The sequence below is a fragment of the Macaca nemestrina genome, chromosome 19 (genome assembly GCF_043159975.1).
Source record: "Macaca nemestrina isolate mMacNem1 chromosome 19, mMacNem.hap1, whole genome shotgun sequence".
In the NCBI taxonomy this organism is placed as follows: domain Eukaryota; kingdom Metazoa; phylum Chordata; class Mammalia; order Primates; family Cercopithecidae; genus Macaca; species Macaca nemestrina.
The window spans coordinates 77,737,528-77,761,392 of NC_092143.1; the positions used below are offsets into that span (position 1 = coordinate 77,737,528).

A 23,865-nucleotide genomic window follows, 5' to 3' on the forward strand; every position below is an offset into this window, starting at 1 on the left:
TGCAGTGGTGCAATCACAGCTCACTGCTACCTCGAACTCCCACGCTCAAGCGATTCTCCCACCTCAGCCTCCCGAGTACCTGGGGCTAGGGTGCATGCCACCATGCCGGGTTAATTTTATTTTATTTATTTATTTTTCTGGTGGAGACAGAATCTCTCAATGTTGCCCAGGCTGGTCGGACTCCTGGCCCCAAACAATCCTTCCATCTCAGCCTCCAAAACTGCTGAGATTACAGGCGTGAGTCACAGTGCCTGCTGTCTAATATATTCTTTATGCATTTAAAAATAAGTCGAGAAGCTGGACACGGAGGCTCACGTCTGTAATCCCAGTTTCTGGGGAGGCTGAGGCAAGAGCATCGCTTGAGCCTAGGAGCTTGAGGCTGCAAAGCTATGATCTCACCACTGCACTCCAGCCTGGGAGACAGAGTGAGACTTTGTGTCTAAAAGAAAAACAGCAACAAAAACTATGCTAAGAATAGGTCCACAAGCTTTGCCAAAGGGATTAATTGGGACCATAAAGGTAAAGAACCCTGGTAGGGGCCAGGGTGGTGGCTCACGCCTGTAATCTCAGCACTTTGGGAGGCCAAGGCAGGTGAATCACTGGAGGTCAGGAGTTCGAGACCACCATCAGGAGATGATGGTGAACCTCATCTCTACTCAAAATACAAAAAATTAGCTGGGTGTGGTGGAGCGCCTGTAGTCCCAGCTACTCGGGAGGTTGAGGCAGGAGAATCACTTGAACCTGGGAGGCGGACATTGCAGTGAGCCGAGATCACGCCACTGCACTCCAGCCTGGGGGAAAAAAAAAAAAAACAAAACCCTGGTGCAAGGAGTTAAGGGCAGAGGAAGATTTCCATTTGGTGGTGAGATGACTCTGCTAGTTTCCTTGCCCTACCTCCTCTTCCAGGATCCCATGCATCCCTGGAATAAGGCAGCCAGAAGGCCCATGACTTTTTGCCCACATGGATTGTGAAGGTGAGTGTGATGGGCTCAAGCCAGGCCAAGAGCTCAGGCGAAGGCCCAGTGACCTGGGGTGGGCCTGGCAGCAGCTGCCTCCAGCCCCGGTCCTCAATGCACCCCCTGTTGCCTGAGCAAGATTTTATTTCTCCTGGGGAATAAAATCACCCTCTTCAAACATAATTATTATCTGATTTCTTGCATTTGACGCTCCAGCGTGTTTTCAGGGACATGTTCTCTGTGAATGCCGAGGGCTGTGAACACATAGGAAAGAGGTGAGGGGTGGAGATGGGGGGAGGATTAAAGGATTAAACTGAAATGATTTGGAGCAATGCATCCCCAACAGGTTCAGGAGGCTGTTTACAAACTGTGGCAAAATTCACCTTCACTCAAACCTTTTATTTCCCCAGAAAACAATACAAATATAGCCAGGTGTCATAAAGTAGGTGTGTTTGAAAATTAATCATATGTGAACATGTATTCCCAATACTACATAGTTCCAAGAGGCCTCAGCTCCGCTTCTGAGCCATCAGCAAGTGGCAATGGCACCGTAAAATAAGTACTTCCTTATTCCTGGATCCTCTCCCCTGGGAAACCTGCCACCACACATGTTCCCATAACAGGAGTACCCTGCTTAAAGAAACTCTGTTTCCAGTTACTTGTTATAAGTTAAAAATTATTTTAAACCACTACTAAATGAACTCGTTTTGTGTCTCAAAGACCAGTGTTCTCAGTAAGTTTAAATACTGAAAAATCAAAGCTAAGGCTTAAATACGTGAAATACATCAAAGTCTTGCCTGCTTAATGTAAAATGGGACGCTCATTTCCAAAGAGAACTATTTAAAATAACCAAGCAGCTATTTTATGACTCTAATAAAGAGATCTCTAACACCTGGGAGTAGTTTTTTTAAGGACGGTGACTTGAGTTCCTCTAAGCAGGGAGCTCTTTCAGCTTGATGCAGAAACACTAAGGGGAGAATAGCCCCCCTCCTTCAAAAGCAAATTCTTGGGTTTTGGACTAAAGCAATTTAATCATTGATGGCTGTTAGTAAAAGAAAAGCTTTAAGATAGTCTAGAGATTCCACCAGGCAAGCACTGAAACCCTTTCCAGCACAGGACAAGAAAATATGTGGGTGGTGAGAAAGAAAGACAGGGAGAGACACTGAAAGAAAGAGAACAGAGAGAGAGAGAGAGAGAGAGAGAGAGAAGGAAGGGAGGGAGAGAGGCAGGGAGGGAGGGAATAAAGACCCCATACAAACAGTGAGAGAAAAGTCAAATCCCAACTCCTGGGAGTCTGGTATTTAACACACTTGATTTCTTTTCACCCCCTTATGTGGGAAGATGAAGAGAAGTTTAATCAGAAAACAAGAGGGGGTGGTAAGCAAAAGGATTTAGCAGGGTTTTGTTAAGAGTTCCATTTCCCTAGCAATGCGCTCAGGGTGTCCTTGAAAAAGACAGAAGTTTTGATTGTAAGAGAAACACATGGTATGAAGAAGTTAGGCACAAATATCTCTGCAGAAGACCAGTGTGTTACCAGTATCCGCCTACTCCTCTCACAATGGTTCATTTAGATACTTACACTCAATGGCACTGTGATGTTTTCATTTAGTATACAAGTTTAGTTGCAGAGAAAAGAACTTTCATTCATTCATCATGAAGCAGTTTTCTCTTTCGTTTCCAAGGACAACAATTTAAATATTCTACCAGATTAAAATTATTTTTGTCTTTAGGCAAAACACAATAGCACCACAATATGCAATATATTTAAAATTTCATATCATTCCCATTGTCCTGAGAAGTCACTGTACCTCTCTCCTAAATCGTTAAAGGTGAAAAACAAAAAAGCAAGTGCAGCCTTTAAGTTGAATAATGACAACCCTTTTGGATGAAAATGCAGCTATATTAAATTTTGCTTATGTCATTTATAACACTTGCATTACTTATATCCTTTATTTAAATACTTAAAACACCAGTTTTCTAACCAGCCCAAACACTTCCGAAGGCCATGAACTTTTCTGCAAAACCCTGGAGGTCTTAGTTATTTCTTCCCCTTTCTTCTGCCACTTCTGCACTTGGTTGTACAGATTTTACTTGCTTATGCTTTAAAACTTTAGCATCCTTGTTTCACTATCCCGGGGCATGTGCTAAGGACCATTTCATGCACAATCACTTTTGGTTTAGTGCTATGCTGAAACTGTCTTGAAATGTTTAATAATTTAAAGAAAGAGTCCCACATTTTCACTTTGCACTGGCTCCTCAATTTACATGACTGGTCCTGCATGTACCTAGTGGCAGCTGCGATAAGAAACTGTCCTTAAAAATGTCCAGGGGCCAGTACCTCTGATCAAATCATTTGGCACTTGAGATGTCAAATGCGTCACCACCTCTAACAGAACACCAGCACGAAGACCCCAACTGGATCCACAGGATTAGAGCTACTTTTATTCCACTACATATCTAGAGGGTCATCTTACAGACAAAGAAATCATGTGAGTTACCTTTTACCTTATGCACCAACGGTAGACAAATATATTTAACAATAAAACACTCTGATCGCAGGTGCACAGAGTTAAATTACCTTGGTGTCATTCTCACTGGGATTGATAACTATATTTTCTCAGTTCTAGCACTATATTTTCCCCCAAAATTAAACCGCCTCTTTATAAACACATATACATTGAACCTGGTAGTTTTTCTCTTTTTTCAAAAGGCTATTACTAGATTAAGGCTGTATATAACAATAATTGTCTTCATTGTCTCCAATTCTTTGCCTCACATTCTCTCTTCACTCAGCTCCGACTGAGAAGCTGTTCCTTTTCATCACTAAGAATGCCGGCCGGGCGCGGTGGCTCACGCCTGTAATCCCAGGCATTTGGGAGGCCGAGGCAGGTGGATCATGAGGTCAGGAGATCGAGACCATCCTGGCTAACACGGTGAAACCCCATCTCTACTAAAAATACAAAAAATTAGCCGGGCGCTCAGGTGGCATGCACCTGTAGTCCCAGCTACTCGGGAGGCTGAGGCAGAAGAATCACTTGAACCCGGGAGGTGGAGGTTGCAGTGAGCTAGGATTGGGCCACTACACTCCAGCCTGGCAACAGAGCAAGACTCTGTCTTGGAAAAAAAAAAGAATGCCCTTTGCAAGGTCTCCATAGCTTCCATCTTGGCAAACCCAACAAGCAGTTTACTTTCAGTGCACTTGAACCTGCAGCAGCTTTTGTCAAAAATGATCTTTCTCTCTTTCTTAAACCCTGTTTCTTTTGATCTCCACACTACATATGTCATGCTGCATACATACATCATACATCATACTACAGACTCGCAGCCTCCCTCAAGCAGCTTCTCAGTCTCTTCTGCTGGTCATCCCAAACGTCTCCATGTGAACCGACTTCCTGTGGCGGCAGCACATGCTCATTCACCACACAGGTGCAACTGCATGGGGAACGCCTGGGAAGGAGTGTATTTTCCCAAAAAGCGGCCTTTAAAAAGGGGCAAGCAACATAAAGTATACCGAATTGAGGAGCAGAGGCCTGCCTGGGTTTTCCATTCTGTAGACCCAACACTTCCTTGTTCCATATTTTAAATCCTGACTTAGACAATGATATTAAAAAAGCATCAAATGGCCGGGCGTGGTGGCTCACGCCTGTAATCCCAGCACTTTGGGAGGCCGAGGTGGGCGGATCACAAGGTCAGGAGATTGAGACCATCCTGGCTAACACGGTGAAATCCCATCTCTACTAAAAATACAAAAAATTAGCCAGGCATGGTGGTGGGCACCTGTAGTCCCAGCTACTCGGGAGGTTGAGGGAGGAGAATGGAGTGAATCCGGGAGGCGGAACTTGCAGTGAGCCGAGATGGCGCCACTGCGCTCCAGCCTGGGCATCAGAGCGAGACTCGGTCTCAAAAAAAAAAAAAAAAAAAAAGATATTAGACGATCTCCCTGGACTTTTTTTCCAGCTCAAACACCCTGAGTTTAACCAATTCAGCCAAACTTGGCACAAGATCATCAGACTGCTTCATAAGATCTCACTCCTTCCAGCAGCTTTCTGTCACTATTTAACCAGAACTCCATATTCCTCAATCTTCATTCAAGTCTTGGAGACCTTTGGGAACAATTTTTAAAGGCAATGTGGTACTTCAGTTAAAACAAAGGTTTTTGGCTTACTGTTAAGAGGAAAAACTTCAAGGGTTCCAAAATTAAAGACACAACATATGAACAAGTTCAACTCAGTAACAACCTGGGAAATCTATTAAGTCAAACCAGTGCAGTTCAGGCTCCATCCACACAGGCAGTGCCCAGAACCATAAATTTCTCAGTTTTATTCAAAAAGAATAAAATATTTAGTAAAAAAAACTTAACCAAATAAATTCAAGACCAATACACTGAAAACCTATAAAATTTTTTTGAGAAATTAAGTTCTAAATGAATAAAAAGATAATTCTTATTTGTAGATAGGAAGATTCAACATGGTGAGAGAGCAATTCTCCCCAAATTGATCTATAGATTCCATCCGAGTCCAGCAATATCCCTTGGCTGTGTTTTTTTTTTTTTTTTTTGGTAGAAATTGACAAGCTGCTCCCTAGTTGCCTCAGGACCTTTCTCTTTCTCTCTCTCTCACTCTCTCTCTTTCTGCTCTCATGAAAAAATTAAAAATTTGTTTCCTTTGATTTCCTAAGTTCTTCCCTATATTTTTATTATGATAATACAGTGTGGGAAAATTTACTTTATGTCCAAACTTTGGTAATGAAGGAATCAAAACCCAGGCTGGACCACACTAATAGATCATTCTCTTAAATCACATTTATGTGAGTCTTGTTTAATGTATTTTCTTTTAAAACAAACTGGTCATACTCAAATGGTCTATCCTCACTACACACCCCACTATGATGTACACACAGAACAGTGAGTTTTCTCCCTTTCAGTTCTGCGTTGCACTTTCTACCCCCTCTCCTCCGGGAGCCCTCCCCTGCCTGTCTCCAGCCCCCAGGCTCCAGCTCTGAAGAAGGCTGGCAAGTTTAAGGGCCTCACTGGTTTCCAGGAGAGTGCCAGCTCTCTTTCAGCTACTGGGGCTATGGGCCCAAGCAGCCCAAAGAGCCCTTCTTTGAATTTGGCATCTGTTTCCTCTTGGGGACTGCAATTCCCACAGAATTCTCCTTTGAGTGTGCTGACAATTACTCAAACTGGAGCTATTAACTGAGGTTTGACTAAAGGTGAAAATCCAGTTAAATAGCTTGAAAATACTTCAGTAGGCTAGGCGCGGTGCCTCACGCCTGTATCCCAGCACTTTGGGAGGCCAAGGCAGGCAGATCATGAGGTCAGGAATTGGAGACCAGTCTGGCAAACATAGTGAAACCCCATCTCTACTAAAAATTCAAAAAATTAGCTAGGCGTGATGGTGGGTGCCTGTAATCCCAGTTACTCGGAGGGCTGAGGCAGGGGAATCGCTTGAACCTGAGAGGTGGAGGTTGCGGTAAGCTGAGATCACGCCATTGCACTCCAGCCTGGGCAACAGCGCAAGACTCCGTCTCAAAAAAGTAAGAAAAAAAGAAAATACTTCAGTCTAGACTGTGGTATGGTATATGTTTGTGTGAGAGACACAGGTTAAGCAGCTAGTATTAAAACAGGTGATGTGTCTTCCTGGGCAGTTAGCTGGTGGTACTCCAATCAGTAATACTGCCCACATTCCAGGGGCACACTGCTCTGTCTGTCTCCATGACACCAGCACTTTGTTAATTACCAGCAAGAATATAGCAATGGGATATTAGTAAAATCAGTGGATTGTTAATGGCATGATGACTAACAGAAACAGATTTCCACTGGTGAAATTCATGATAGTCAAGGTCTCCACATCAACTACATTTTAGAGCTAGGCATCGTGGCTCACACCCATACCCAGCATTCTGGGAGGTCAGGGCAGGAAGACTGCTTGAGCCCAGGAATACAACACCAGCCTGGGCAACAATTTTTTTTAATTAGCTGGGCATGGTAGTGCATGTCTGTAGTCCCAGCTACCCAGGAAGCTGAAGTGGGAAGACCACTTGAGCCCAGGAGGTCAAGGCTAAAATGAGCCGTGATCACACCACTGCACTCCAGCCTAGGTGACCAAGCAAGACTCTCTCTCTCTCTCTCTCTCTTCCCCCCCCGAGCCCCCTCTCATTCCATATGTACATATATAAAATGTAGAGCAACTTCTGTCTATAGCATAATAAAGAAGTTGACAAATTCTCTCCCACCCAAAAAAATCAAGTAAGTGAACAAAGTTTTCGAAAGCAACCATTTCAGGACTCTGAAAATCACCTTAAGACAAACAACAAACTGAGAAGCTTTTCTTTAGGAAAAGCTGCTAGAGTTTTGGGTAAGATGCATGGAAGAGAGCGGCCTTCCAGCAGAGGCGGCTCCATTCTCACCCCAACCCGTCGGCAGGGGCATTTCCTAAGGCAGGGCTAGCCGCTAAAGCCAGCAGCTCCACTGATGGAGAAGGCTGGCTTGACTCAGAGCAGAGCGGAAGGACATGCCTAATGATCTTATCAGCAAAAGTAGTGAACTTGGTAGAAAATGAATGGGGAAAGCTCACAGCCAGGCTAGCCTGAGGTTTTTGTCCCAGTAGGGTGCATGCAACTGTACAGCTGGGCCAACCAAAATTGTAGTAACAAGATCCTGGAAACAGGAGAGCCACAGAAAGGCTGGATCAGTTCTCCATCCACACCAGGCTTCTTTATTCAAAAGGAACAAAATACTTGAACAACAACAACAACAACAAAATGAATGAAAGAAATTCAAGAAAATTCAAGAAATTCAAGAAAAATTCAATGAAAGAAATGTTATACACTGAAAACCTTTAAAAATTTTGGGGGAGAAATTAAAGAAGATTTAAATGAATAAGAAGATATTTCTTATTCATGGACAGGAAGACTCAATATTGTTAGACAGCAGTTCTCCTGAAATTGATCTATAGATTCCATCCGATTGCTATCAAAATCTCAGCTGGCTTTTTTTCTTTCTTTCTTTCTTTTTTTTTTTTTTTTGTAGAAATTGGCAAGCTGATACAATTGGAAATACAAATGACCTAGAACAGTTAAAGTAATTTAGAAAAAGTTAACAAAGTTGAATGACTTACACTACTGTTTCAAAATTTACTATAAAGCCAAAGAAGTCCAGACAGTGTGACATTAGCATAAAAACAGACACATAGATCAATAGAACAAAATAGAGTCCAAAAATATACTTACATTTATGGTCATTTGATTTTTGACAAAGGTGCGAAGGTGATTTTGTATTTTCAACAAACGTTGTTGGGACCACTGGATATCTATATGCAAAAAATGAACTTACACCCTGACTCCTTACCATACACAAAAGCTAACTCAAATGGATCATAAGACCTAAATTTAAGAGCTAAATTACAAACTTTCCAGAAGAAAATCTGTGATCTTGGATTAGGCAAAGAAATTCTCAAAGATGACACCAAAAGAATAACCCACAAAAGAAAACAATTGATCAAATAGAGCTCATCAAAATAAAAATAAAAATAAATTAAAAAATTTTAAAAACCTATGGCACTGCAAAACATACCGTTAAGAAAACAAAAAGACAAGCATAGACTGGGAGAAAATACTTTCAAATTACATGTCTGATAAAGGCTTTGTATCCAGGAAATATGCAAAACTCTTAACTAAGAAAATAAATAACTTGATTAAAAATTGGTCAAAATACTTGAATAGACATTTCACCAAAGATATATGAATGGCTAAGAAGCATTTGAAAAGATGCTCAATGTCATTAATCATTGGAGAAGTACAAAATAATACCACAAGATACCACTCTGAACCCATTGTACGTCTATCATCAGAAAGGTAACGCATAGTGTTGGTAAGAATGTGGGGAAGCCGGAGCACTCAGACACTGCTGGTAGGGCTGTAAAACTGTGCAGATACTTTGAAAAACACAAACTTACCACATGATCCATATTCTAATCCTAGGAATTTCACTCAAGAGAAATGAAACCTATATCTAAACAAAGAATTGTATGTGAATGTTTACAGCATTCTTCTTGATAGCTCCAAAAACCTGAAAACAATCAAAATGTCCATCAACTGATGACTGAATAAATAAAATGTGGTGTATCTACACACTGGAATACTATTCAGCAATAAAGTAGAACATTATTGATATACACTACAACATAGATGAACCCAGAAAATACTAAGTGAAAGAAGTACACACAAAAGACTCCATTTTGGTTGGGTAAGGTGGCTCACGCCTGTAATCCCAGCACTCTGGGGAGGCCGAGACAGACAGATCACTTGAGGCCAGGAGTTCTAGGCTACCCTGTCCAACATGGTGAAACCCTGCCTCTACTAAAAATACAACAATTAGCCAAGCGTGGTGGCAGGCACCTGTAATCCCAGCTACTCAGGAGGCTGAGGAAGGAGAATCACTTGAACCCGGGAGGTGGAGGTTGCAGTGAGCCAAGATCACACCACTGCACTCCAGCCTGGGCAACAGAGCTGGAGTGTGACGGAACTGGACTCCATCTCAAAAAAAAAAAAAAAAAAAAAGAGACTCCATTTTGTATGACTCCATGTATATGAAATTTCCAGAAAAGGCACTTCTCAAAGTACAGAAAGCAGATGATTGCTGGACGCCAGAGTAAGGGTGGGAGCAGTGGCTGGGCACAAACGAAAATGACGACACTTCCTGCAGTCTTGGAAAGGTTCACACCAGATTGTGGTGACTATCGTATAACACTCTAAATTTACTAAAAAACATTCAACTTACATTCACTTACAACTGGCAGAAGTTTAGGGTATATAAATTATACTACAATAAAACTGTCAAAACAGAGATTCTCCTCACTCTTGTAAGTACATGGTGGCCTGAAACTCACATCCTGAAGGAATGTGATGGAACCTGACACTTGATCCCTGAAATGTCCCGTATCTAGTATTAGGAAGGCTGCCAATCGCCAAGAGAGAAGTCTGAATACCCAAAAAGACAGAAAGCTGTGACTATCAGTTTGAGGATATGGCCTAGGACTTGTTATGAGTCTGCTTCCTAGCAAAGGTATGTTCATAATGTGTACTGCAGAAGTGCATGTTGGATTCAAGTTATTCTCTTGTGAGTGTCTATGCGGTCAGATTGTAGGGAGTAACCAATCCTCGTGTATCTCCATCTTCTTCAGTGGCTTCCATTATCCACCAAAAAGTAGATAGACATTTTATTTATATTTTTATTTTTAGAGATGGGGTCTCACCCTGTGGACTAGGCTAGAATACAGTAGCACAATCAAAGCTTACTGCAGCCTCGACCTCTTGGGCTCAAGTGATCCTCCTGCTTCAGCATCCTAAGTAGCTGGGGCTACAGATGCATGCCACCACACCTGGCTAATTTCTATTTTTTTTTGTAGAGAGAGAGGTCTCCCTATGTTGCCCAGGCTGGTCTCGAACTCCTGGGCTCAAGGGATCTTCCTGCCTCAGCCTCTCAACGTACTGAGACTATAGGTGTGACCACCACATCTGGCCCCTACAACAGTGACCAAGGCGTTATTTTCTTTGTTAGCCAATTCCTTCAAATATTATTTTGGATTTATTTTAATATTGAATTTGAAATTATTCCCTTTACTGAAAACCATCTTATATACACATTTTCAAGGAAACTTTGATCATCTAAAACACGGCCCATTTAAATTCAGTCAATTATAATAATTAAAAGTAAACCAACAAAGTTAGAAACCACCAAAGACACAGGAGATGTTATGCTCATATTTCTAAAGAGAATGGGTCGTTCTTTTGTTTAGTAATAAGTGATTTTTGTCAAACAAAAAATCCATCTGTGACATAAATTCTGTATGCCTTTGTTCTGTTCCAGAGAGGAGGAGGAAGTCTCAGCCCAGAACGCCTGGAGGAGAACAGCTGTTCTCTCACTTAAAGAAAGCCCTTTAAAGCCATACAGGTACAGTTCCCTTAAAAACAAAACAAACCAAAAAAAACCTCTGCTATATGTAAAAATATCACTACTCAGCAAATGCCAACAAGTCTGCAGTCACACTAGAGTATTCTTAAGTCATATTCTTTAAAAGGAGACTTCATGCAGTAGAAATGTAGTGTTTAATTACAATTCTCTTTCTGTTGACAATGATACTATCCCACAGCAATAAATGGAGTGACATAGGTGTCTGAGACTTTCAGAAACAGAAATCTCTCCCAAATCTGTACTGAGGAACACACTTAGTAGGATCCTTGGACATTTCTCATGCTTGACTCCTAGCACTGGGGTCTGGAGTACAAGTCACCTGTATGGATGGCACTTTCTAGAAACTCAACAAATACTTGTTGACTATGTGTGTTAATGAATTTCTGGCTTGAGATGCCTAGAGATCAATGGCTCTAAAGCTAGAAATAAGTTTTTGTTGAGTATAATGTAAGTTTTAAGGTTGGATGGAATACTCATCATCAGTAAATAATCCTATTACAAAAAATGTAATCCATTTCTTCTTTGCATTGACTGGGTAGATGAGAATATGCCAGATTAATAATGTCTTCAAGTCATCAGGGTCCTCCTAGTTACTCGATTCTGCGGATTTTCTGTATCCGTACTTGGACTCCACTCATGAGTGCAGAGAGTGTCTGAATTTCTTGTTTTTGCTGCTAGCTTGTTCCTGTCCTTGTATTCTGGTTTAGAATGTGAGTGGAGGCCTGCCGGTCGCTGCCGGTGGCGGTGGCTCACACCTGTAATCCCAGCAACTTTGGGAGGCCGAGGCGGGCGGATCACGAGGTCAGGAGATTGAGACCATCCTGGCTAACACGGTGAACTAAAAATACAAAAAATCAGCCAGGCATAGCGAGGTGGCGGGCGCCTGTAGTCCCAGCTACTCGGGAGGCTGAGGCAGGAGAATGGCGTGAACCCGGGAGGCAGAGCTTACAGTGAGCTGAGAACGCGCCACTGCACCCCAGCCTGGGCGACAGAGCAAGATTCGTCTCAAAAATAAAAAAAATTAAAAAAAAGTAATGTGAGCGGAGGCCTTGGTTCCAAAAGGTCTATCCATTCTCTTTCTTAGTCTGGTTACCTGGATTCTTCGTTGTTCCCTGTCTTTAAATCCTCCCTGGGGCTGGGCATGGTGGCTCACGCCTATAATCTCAGCACTTTGGGAGGCCGAGGCCGGCGGATCACGAGGCCAAGAGATCGAGACCATCCTGGCTAACATGGTGAAACCCTGTCTCTACTAAAAATACAAAAAATTAGCCGGGTGTGGTGGCGGGCGCCTGTAGTCCCAGCTACTGGGGAGGCTGAGGCAGGAGAATGGCGTGAACCCGGGAGGCGGAGCTTGCAGTGAGCTGAGACCACATCACTCCACTCCGGCCTGGGGGACACAGCAAGACTCCATCTCAAAAAAAAAAAAAAAAAAAAAAAAAAAAAAGTGAGCGGAGGCCTTGGTTCCAAAAAGGTCTGTCCATTCTCTTTCTTAGTCTAGTTACCTGGATTCTTCCTTGTTCCCTGTCTTTAAATCCTGCCTTAGGCCGGGTGTGGTGGCTCACGCCTGTAATCCCAGCACCTTGGGAGGCCAAGATAGATGGGTGGTGGATCACCTGAGGTTAGGAGTTCGAGACCAGTCTGGCCAACATGGTGAAACCCCATCTCTACTAAAAATACAAAAAAAAATTAGCCAGGCATGGTGGTGGGTGCCTGTAGTCCCAGCTACTCGGGAGGCTGAGGCAGAAGAATCACTTAAACCCAGGAGGCGGAGGTTACATTGAGCCGAGATTGTGCCACTGCACTTCACCCTGGGTGACAGAGTAAGACTCCGTCTAAAAAAAAAAAAAAAAAAATCCTGCCTGGGTGACTGAGGTCTCCTAGCCTTCTGGAGCCAGCCCCTGCCCCTCCCCAGGAGATCTTCGCTCTGCTTCCTCACTAGTGACTTCCCTAACCCCCTCTGCCCATCTGTCTGATCTCTAAATAATACCCACTATTTTTTTTTTGAGACAGAGTCTCACTCTGTTGCCCAAGCTGGAGTGCAGTGGCACGATGTCAGCTCACTGCAACCTCCGTCTCCTGGATTCAAGTAATTCTCTGCCTCAGCCTCCTGAGTAGCTGGGATTATAGGCAACCGCCCCCACGCCTGGCTAATTTTTATATTCTTATTAGAGACAGGGTTTCATCATGTTGGCCAGGCTGGTCTTGAACTCCTGACCTCATGGTCCACCCACCTCGGCCTACCAAAGTGCTGGGCTTACAGACGTGAGCCACCGCGTCCAGCCAATACCTACTATTAATAGATTTCCATTGCTTGTCTGTATTTTGAATTTGTTCATTCAACAAATATTTACAGAATCTACTCTGTATGTCAGGCACTGTGCTAGGCACAGCAAATATAGGCAAACATCTTGGCCCTTAAGGAGAGACAGGCAAGTTAACAAATAGGTGCAAAATGATGTACTGGTCAGATGTACAGAGAAATCACTATGGAAACAATAAGAAGGATGACAGGGTGGGCTGGCATAAGTCAGAGTGCCATAGGTGAAATAAAGATCACGTGATGGAACTACAGCTGTCACAGAATGGTCAAGATGTGGTTAGCAGTGGGAGAAGAGGCTGTGGAGAGGTCTGAGCAGGGCCTTGGAAGTCCCACTCAATAGAGAATGAGATGCCACTGAAGCAATTCAACAGGCATGGGATGACACGGTCAACCTCACCGTCCATTAACTCAGGGGGAGCTTCCAATGCCAACAGCTTTCCGGGCTCTTGGAAAACTGTTACATTACATGCTACGTGAGACTTCATCCCACACTTGCAGCTGGACTGGCCCTTCCAGAAGAACCTGCTCCACCCTGCGGACAGGCCCAGTTCCAGGTTCTGGCTCTGCTCAGTTAGGATCAGTGTGATACTTCTCCAAGTGCCTGTAGCAGGGAAGCCAGGTAAGCAGCTGGTCTGTAAGTCAATATAGGCAGATGTGTAAGGGGTGTGTGTGTGCATGTGTGTCTGTGTGTGACAGGGACATGGAAAGGAAAATGGCTCTTGTTTTGTTGGGTGGAAGAGAAATAACAAGCCAAATATTGAGGAAAACTTCTGAAGGAGGCCAGAAAAGCAAGTGCATAATGAATTATCAATTAAAGACAAGAGCAGGCCAGGCACACTGGCTCACACCTGTAAGTGCAGCACCCTGGGAGGCCAAGGCAGGTGGATCACCTGAGGTCAGGAGTTCTCAAGACCAGCCTGGCCAACATGGAGAAACCCCATCTCTACAAAAATACAAAAATTAGCCGGGCATGATGGCTGGTGCTTGTAATCCAGTTACTTGGGAGGCTGAGGTGGGAGAACGACTTGAACCCGGGAGGCGGAGGTTGCAGTGAGCTGAGATAGCGCCTCTGCACTCGAGCCTGGGCAAGACAGTGAGACTTCATCTCAATAAATAAATAAATAAATAAATAAATAAGCAGAAGAGGACCGGAGCAGTAGGTGAATAAAGACAGCCAGACCCTGGAGTCACCAGACATGAGAAGGTGCAAGAGGAGATCAGCAGGTTGTATCAGGGGAGAAGGGGGTAGCCCAGTTAATCCCAGAGAAAAGGCTCCTGTGACCTGTCCATGTAAAGGCATTGAGAAAGAAGGGATGCAGCACAGAATAATGTCTGAATATGGAAGACACTTACTAAATTTTGGATGAATTTGTTAAAGAATGAACAATTCAGTGCAACACCAGATCAATCAACACCCAATTCTGCAACACGAGACTTTATCCCAAAACATGAGGACTGTAAATGTCATACATGATCAAGAGTATTTTTCAAAGAAAGAAGGGTCTTGGTGAATGACCAAGTCAGCAAAGCAAGACTCAACTGTGGGGAAGCCCCTTTAAACACAAGTGCAACAATGATGCGTTGGGTGAGACCTTTCCAAGTGAAAAACGCTACACAAAGGACAATGGGGACACAGAAGAAACCGGCTTTCCCTGAGCCACGTCACTGATCCAACGTGATCTCTAAGTGCACGGACTGCTCACAGCTCTGAGATGTGTGGGTGTTGTTATCCCCACTTCACAGAGCTGTGAGAATATCAGGAAATAGACATGAAGTGAGGAGAGTCAGTTGGGACCCGAGTATTCCACATCTGTTATGTACAGAGCACTAGCCTGTGGGCCGCGGTGGGCAGGACGGGATCAATGCCCCAACTTCCACCCTACAGACAAAGCAAGGGGTGGTGGCAGATCCTGCCTCCTTGCGTTGCTGTGTAAACTGCATTCACCTACAAAATTTATGATATTACCTGAGTGGTTCTCAACCCTGGCTGCACAGTGGAATCACCTGGGAAGCTTTTTTTTTTTTTTTTTTTTTTTTTAGACAGAGCCTTGCTCTGTCACCAGGCTGGAGTGCAATGGCACAATCTCAGCTCACTGCAACCTCCACCTCCCAGGTTCAAGCGATTCTCCTGCCTCAGCCTCCCAAGTAGCTGGGACTACAGGCGCGCACCACCACTCCCAGCTAATTTTTGTATTTTTAGTAGAGACGGGGTTTCACCATGTTGGCCACGATGGTCTCGAGCTCTTGACTTTGAGATCTGCCCGCCTCGGCCTCCCAAAGTGCTGGGATTACAGGCATGAGCCACCATGCCCGGCCAGAAAACTCCTTTTGATATACACACTTTTCAGTTCCTTGGACTTTCAAAAACAAACACACCAAGAAAGTCAAGAAGTGCCATGGATTCACAGTGAGGAAGGCAGCCAAGAACAGGGCTCTCCAGACACACTAACTTTGAACATCCTTGACCCAGGGCCTGGAAGAGTGAAGGTCCCAAAGTGTCTTCAGTGCATGAATGAATGAGTGCATCAATGAATGAGCAAGTGCATGAAAAAAAAATTTAAAAACTAAATAGAAATGACAGTACTCCTACAAGGAAATACTATTCTCCTCTCCAATGAGGTGTTAACTCTAAAATGCTAACTCTCGTGGCTCACGCCTGTAATCCCAGCACTTTGGGAGGCCGAGGCAGGCGGATCACGAGATGGGGAGTTCGAGACAACCCTGACCAACATAGTGAAACCCTGTCTCTACTAAAAATACAAAAATTAGCCAGGCGTGGTGGCATGTGCCTGTAGTCCCAGTTACTCAAGAGGCTGAGGCAGGAGAATCGCTTGAACCTGGGAGGCAGAGGTTTCAGTGAGGCAAGATGGCGCCACTGCACTCCACCACTTCAGCCTAGGCAACAGAGCAAGACTCCATCTCAAAAAAATACATATAAAGGCCGGGCATGGTGGCTCACGCCTGTAATCCCAGAACTTTGGGAGGCCGAGGCAGGCGGATCACGAGGTCAGGAGATCAAGACCACGGTGAAACACTGTTCCCTACTAAAAAATACAAAAAATTAGCCAGGCATGGTGGCGGGCACCTGTAGTCCCAGCTACTCAGGAGGCTGAGGCAGGGAATGGCATGAACCCACGAGGCAGAGTTTGCAGTAAGCCAAGATCGCGCCACTGCACTCCAGCCTGGGCGACAGAGCAAGACTCCATCTCAAAAATAATAAGAATAATAATAATAAATAAATATAAAAAATAAAATGCTAACTCCCAGCCAGGCATGGTGGCTCATACCTGTAATCCCAGCACTTTGGGAGACTGAGGCAGGCGGATCACTTGAGGTCAGGAGTTCAAGACCAGCCTGGCCAACACGGTGAAACTCTGTCTCTACTAAAAATACAAAAATTAGCTGGGTGTGGTGACAGGCCACTCCCAGCTACTCAGGAGGCTGAGGCAAGAGAATCGCTTGAACCCGCGAGGCAGAGGTTGCAGTGAGCCGAGATTGTGCCACTGCACTCCAGCCTGGGTGACATAGCCAGACTCTGTCTCAAAAAAGAAAAAAAAGAAAAAAAGCTAACTCCCTTTTAAAGAAAAACACTGGGAGCTTCCAAAAGCATTCATATGTGGATGCATTATCTCCAATTCTCCCCATTCCAAACTTGTAGAATGAACAAAAGTATGCCCATGAAGCCAGGAGTGAAGCTGCAAAGAGTCGAAAAAACTCATTTTGTACTGACGTAAAGGTAAAAATGGCAGAGTTGGAGATTCAGATAAAAGGGCTGAAGAGACAAACTGTGGATTTTGAGGGGCGGGGAAAGAGTACCAGCCCACCAGAGGACACAGCAGCAGGGACAGAAAGCAAGCAGTGGCAGGAAGAGCTCTGCAAACAACCATTTAGACCAGAAATCCAAAGGGTCTGCTTGAAGACCAACTGAAAAGGTCCTTGTGCCTCTGGATACAAAATGGGAAAAGGTTTTCTGAAGCACAGATTTTGGTTCCTACCCAGATGAAATGAACTGCAATCCACGTGATTGGATGACGCAAAGTCTAAGAGGCTGAAGGACCTCATACCCAGAGAGGGGCCAGGGCTGGGTTTGTTATCCAGAGTCCGAGGAATGGCTTTATGGTTCCTCAGACAACTTGACTACCTGTGGGGAGTTCCTCGGTGTTACTGTCCTCCCGCTTCTAATGACCCAGGTTTTAACACTAGAACGCCCCCTGGAGTTGTCTGTGTAGTCAAAGAAATGCTGGGAGCTAAGGTTTTGATCTTCGAAACAGATATGTCCCTTCTTTTTGACACTGGCTTATGGCATTCTGGACCAGCCATTCAAAGGAGGAGCGGATGGCAACTCTGGCTGGGTGGAAACCCCAATTTATCACAAAACACAATGCATATTCAGAAGCGAGACAGTTGAAACAGGCCATCACATCAAGGTTGTCCTGGGGTTGGTATGTTGCAGCCTGTGCATGAGTTGTCAGGTGAGGTTTTCAGTGGGAAATGGGAATACATTTTGGGTGAGAGAGTCACGTAACCAAATCACACAGCTGCAAGTCAATGTGCCACGTGAGGTTAGACAGGAAGGAGACCCCTGCAATGGAAGCTAATAGTTCAGCTACAGAAAAGTGTGGAGAAGGGCAGGGTAGCTGTGACCGAACTTGGAGGGATCACACAGGGCCACAGCAGGTGGGCAGAAGCTGAGGCAGCACATTATGAAGGCGGTATTTTGGCGGGCTTACTGTAACTGCAGTGTGGGCCTAGATTAAACGAAAGGACACAGGCTAGCATCAGAGACCCGATAAAAAGCAGCCGGCTGGCCGGGCGCAGTGGCTCACGCCTGTAATCCCAGCACTTTGGGAGGCCGAGGTGGGTGGATCACGAGGTCAGGAGACCTAGACCATCCTGACCAATATGGCTGAGGCAGGAGAATTGCTTGAACTGGGAGGCAGAGGTCACAGTGAGCAGAGATTGAGCCACTGTATTCCAGCCTGGGCAACAGAGTGAGACTCCGTGCCAAAGGAAAAACAAAGAAAAAAGCATGGTGTATCATCAACACTGTGGTGTGAGGATTTTTTTTCCCTCCCCCCGTCCCAACTTCTAATTGTTCTCTTTTAACTAAAAATCATCTGCTAAATTTAAGCATCTTCTTTAACGCTGCTATTGTCATAGAGAACCTCCTGAGGTTCTGGCAGGAAACTATGGAGCAATGGAACAAGATGCAGGAAATACTTTTGGGAATGAGAAAAGATGGCACTTTCCATAAATACTCATTGATCTAAATCTGACATTCCCACCAGCAATACAGGAGGTTCTCTGGCACAAGAATGTCAGTCACACTGCCTGCTGGGCCAGCAGATCAGACTTCAAAGATAACTTCTGGAATGAGGAGATTCAAACTTCAAATGGTTGATTTTAAAAAAATGTGCACACACACTGAAATCACACTGGTGATTTTGCAGTAGTATTTCTCCATCACCATTTCTGAATGAACACTTCGAGATAAAAGCTTACCTAGGCAAGAATGTTAACCACCCAAGCTGATCTGGAATCTCACTGCCTCCATTGTCTGCCTCTTGCCCCCAAGCAAGATGAGGAACAAGTTAACCCAAAGAAAGCTGTCCTGAGCCAGCCTTAGAAAACAAAGACACAAGTGGGAAGACTCTGTGCTATTTATTATCAAATGGTTCCTCTGGACACTGTCACCCCCAGTATAAAGGGGGGTGAAAATACAATGAACCCTGCTATCGTGTGGTGTTTTATGCTGAAATAGCTCCCTGACAGACATGTTCCAACAGAACCAAAGTTCATGACCTTAACTAAATTACTTCTATGCAGGGTTTTTTCTCCTCATTAATTTTGCAATGCCTTGGTTTATTCTATTGTCCATGGATGCATATTGATATTTTAGAAATAACACAAGTAAAAGAATTATTTGCAAACTTGTAAATAACTACATACATCATTCTTAGGAGACGATAGTTTATGTGGTTCATCCAAACATTCCTGAGGAATGTAACGAAAAACTTCAGCTAAAGTCTAAGTTCCAGAGTGCTGTCCAGTTGCTATCAATTAATTTTTATATTCAAGGTACAGATTTAACTTATTCATTAGAAATTTTTTTAAATAAAGATTTTCTGTACCTGCCATAGTGTTCCAGTAATAAGTCATACCTATCGGTCAATACATTAACTTACCCTTAACGTGTAATAGAATTATTCTCAAACTCAACTTCTCTATATCATAAATCATAAAGTTCTAAAATATATTTTTAAAAATTCTCTATGGCTTAAAAATAGCTTATTAATACTACAGTAAACAATACTTTTAGAAGTAGTACAATGCCATGAAATCAATCAAGTTTTTAAACCCCAAAAGATCTAGGAAACACTGCTCTAACAATACCTTTCTGTCAAAGCCCTACTTGGAAGGACAAGTTGCAAGGTGAAAAGGTTGCAAGTATATACATTTACTAAATGATGTGTTAATATCCCGCACAAGGTCTAGTAAAGAAGTTAGTATGAGGGGAGGGCGGTGGACAGAGGGATACTGTTCCATGCATCCATGTTTCCTCAGAAAATCACTGGTGCCCCTCTTACACTATTAGAGAAGAAGTGGGTTTTATGATGTAGCTTGCTTTTAAAAGTTACCTGAAGAAACATCTTTGGAAGCTTACCCAAAAAACTAAAGCCAGTGGTTACCTCAAAAGAGAGTAAAAAAGCCAAATCTTAACTTTTTTTCTATCTATGGTACCTTTTGCATTCTGTACCATAAATATGGACTATCTATTCAAAATAAATATATATACATATATGTATTTACATATGTGTGTGTGTGTATATATATATATATATATTTTTTTTTTTTTTAGACGGAGCTTCGCTCTTGTTGCCCAGGCTGGAGTGCAATGGCGCAATCTCAGCTCACCACAACCTCCGCCTCCAGGGTTCAAGCGATTCTCCTGCCTCAGCCTCCCGAGTAGCTGGGACTACAGGTGCGTGCCACCTGAGTGCCCAGCTAATTTTTTGTATTTTTGGTAGAGACGGGGTTTCTCCATGGTGGTCAGTCTGGTCTTGAACTCCTGACCTTAGGTGACCCACCTGCCTCAGCTTCCCAAAGCGCTGGGATTACAGGCGTGAGCCACCGCGTCCAGCTATTCAAAATATTTTTAAAGTTACTTGATTCCTAAATAAAGATGTTCATTTCAACTCAGCTCAGCAATAAGAAGTGGCTACTAACTGCTAAAAACACTGTAAAGCAATGAACCGGCAGATATGAATAAAGCAGTCCCTGCCCTTGAGAAGCCTGAGAGAGAAGGTGAGACAGATAAGCAAGCCAATTACTGGCCCCATGACAGGCAAGACAATAGGATTGAGCAGGGAAAGCCCTGGGAGTGCAGGGAAGGTGGTCTAACAAATACTTCAGCAGAGAGAGAGAGCTCGGAAGATTATCCAGGGTTCTTTAGAACCCAAATGAAAGACGTGTCCAGCACTTAATAGCACATGTTCCAGGAAACACTGGTTAGCTACAAATAGGTGCAGGCGTGTCCCAGATAACGCCTCTCAGCTCTGAGACAGCAGGCCAGCTGGGGTCCCAGCCTCCTTGCTTTACCCACAGTGTGACGCAGCAGGACACTGTCATTTTGTGCATCTGATAAAGCCAGGGGTTTGGGGCACATAATCTAAACCCAGGCGGTAGGCCCAGGACAGGGATGTGGAGTGAAAAGGGCACACCTTGGAAGAAGACCACTTGCTTAAACACAAAGGAAGGAAAGTCAGTCACATTGGGGAACATTAAGTAATTTGATAAAGAAACGGTGAGAAATGGGAAGAATTTTAAACAGGAGTAGGAGCAGTTATGGAGATGGTGTGTCTAGAAACATCGCAGTGATGGCACTGCTGAGGAGGGAGAACAGGTGAGGCTGCTGGCCTGCTGGGTGAACCATCGCACTATTTCCTGAGAAAAACAAACAATTCCTAAGCCTAGCCAGCAGTGAGGGGAAAGAGACTGCACAGATTTTCAGGAGGTAAAATCAACAAGTCTTAATGACCAAACGGATTTCAGCAATGAAAGAGACAGGATGTCCAGGATGATGAGCAATGAGCAAGTACAATAGGCATAACAGTAATAATCATCATGCACTGAGTACCTGACACGCTTTACACCGTGCCAATATGTTTCACATATTATTTAATCATATCAATGCTATCCATTTTATAGATAGAAAGCTGACATTCAGAGAAGTTAAGAAACTTAGCCATGGCCGTAGCTAATCATAGTGACAGGTCTGGCATTTGAGCCCAAGACTATTTGATTCCAAATCTAGACTCCAAATTTCTAGACAATTATGCATTTTGGAGAATACAGTTTAAAAATATATAGTTCTTTATAAAATAGTAATAGTGATGAATATAGATAAACTTGCTTGTTGGGGGTTAACCCTGTACTAGGTACTGGTCTAAGAACTTTTCTCACATTATTTCATTTAATCATTAACATCCCTTCCAGATAGTCACTATTATTATTCCCATTTTACAGATGGTGAAACTAAAGCACAGGTCATGTCCCCAATTTGCCATAGCTAGTAAAGCCAGAGAATTAAACACCTGAAGCTTAAAGATAGAGCTTGTGTTATTTCCCCATAACAATTTACTGTACATGAAAATGAATATCCATAGGATTTTATGAATGAATTAGTATAAAACAGTAGGGTGTTTCAAGGATCATTACCCTGAAATAAATGGTCCCAGAAACATTTTATGATATGAGTTTATAAAGCAGTGCAATTATAAAGCAGTGGCACAAGACACTAAAGATCAGTATATGTATTTATTCTAATATTCTTGTTGCATCTGAATTCTCAATCACACTAGATTAACTACAGGTGTAGGCTTCATATTTAATGTCTGGAAAAAAAGAATGAACTAAAGTCCAGGCTATGTAGGAGGTGGGCAGTGATGCTTCTATTACACATACCCTTGTTTCCAACTGCTACAATCAGTATTTTTCATGGGCCCTTAGTTAGAGAATACAGCAACAGAAAAGAAAAATACACCTTTGAAATGCATTCAGGCTTGCATACTTTACAGTGGAGTATATACTTGCTAAATTTGAATACTATGTCATATATGAGAATGAAGTGAATTTTCTTTTACTCGTAGATTTTTTTTCTGTACTTAGAATTGTCTATTTTATTCAGAAAAAAAGAGGGGCTGGTTTCCAACAAAAGTGATGAAGCTACCATAATTTCCTGTGATTTGCCAGCCATGAATTTAACACATTATTTTTACAAACACAATACCTCCTATTCAATACTTAGAAGGAGCTCACTTGAAACTGATTATATTTCAAAGGAAAGTGAGCCATCAGGTCATATAGTATAAGTTGTAAGGTAACCCAGAGAGACTGCAGAAATGATAGGGAACGTCTAACAATCTGAACGTCAATAGATAATAAGTTATTCTAAAAACTAACACCAGACAGCTAACTAGCAGGTGATTTGCAGGTCAGGATTATTGTATTATCACCAAAACACACAACTTTACTAATCATTCATGCTATTCACGGGGCACAAAATCGTTTCTTTAAAAAAAAAAAAAAAAAATCAGGCCGCGCGCAGTGGCTCACTCCTGTAATCCCAGCACTTTGGGAGGCCGAGGCGGGCGGATCACGAGGTCAGGAGTTCGAGACCACTCTGGCCAATATGGTGAAACCCTGTCTCTACTAAAAATACAAAAATAAATAAATAAATAATAGCCGGGCGTGGTGGCACACGCCTGTAGTCCCAGCTACTCGGGAGACTGAGGCAAAAGAATCGCTTGAACCCGGGAATGGGAGGTTGCAGTGAGCGGAGATGGCGCCACTGCACTCCAGCCTGCAGCCTAGCGACAGCAAGACTCCATCTCAAAAAAAAAAAAAAATCAAAACTGCTCAAGGAGGCTCGTGAGGAAGGGTGAGGGCTGGTGGGGTTCAGAACGCAAACAGGGAATGCGATATGCAACATTAAAGGGCTCCTGCCCTGGGAGGTTTTCCGCAGCATCTCAAAGCAGGAAAGCCCCATGAGGTCCCACTTTCTCCAAACACCACTCATAACCGGCAGGCCAAGTGCCGAGCCCCGAGGGGCCAGGACAACCTTCAGGCCATCTCCCCAGCCTAAGACTTTCAGTTTCGGGGAACAATAAGCTGAGGCAAGCTGCTCTTTCTCTACCCTGTGGGAAACTGAGACTTGTTCACTTTCAGCAGCCTGATAGACAGGAGTCCGCTCGAAGTCCTCTAAGGCTCCTCTCCCTCCCCAAAGGCTCCTTTCTTCTGGCTGATAACTATGTAAATTCCCTCTTCCCAGCCCGGCTCCGCGCAGCAGACTCGCAGCTATTCAAAGCTGCGTTTCCAGCTCCGGTCCAGTGCTTCCATCATGAATGCTTGAATGAATGAGATGGTCGCGTTTCTGCAGAGCTCAAAACTCAGCACAATGCCCAAACACACGTTTCCCACGAGGGCACTGCGAACTCCGCCCACTACTTTTGACCTGTCCTTTTTATTTTTAATGAAGTTTGTATTTGTGGGAATACGCCCATTGTCAAGTGCTGCGTACTTCAAGATGTTTTCAGCAAATATTTGTGACTGTCCAG

The 23,865-nt window shown here is 43.6% G+C and overlaps 1 protein-coding gene across 2 annotated transcripts in view; it reads right to left on the reverse strand.

The window, feature by feature from the left end:
- Window positions 1–23,865, reverse strand: part of LOC105478856 (laminin subunit alpha 1) — a 164,823-nt gene that overhangs the window by 139,921 nt on the left and 1,037 nt on the right. The gene's annotated exons all lie outside the window — the stretch shown is intronic.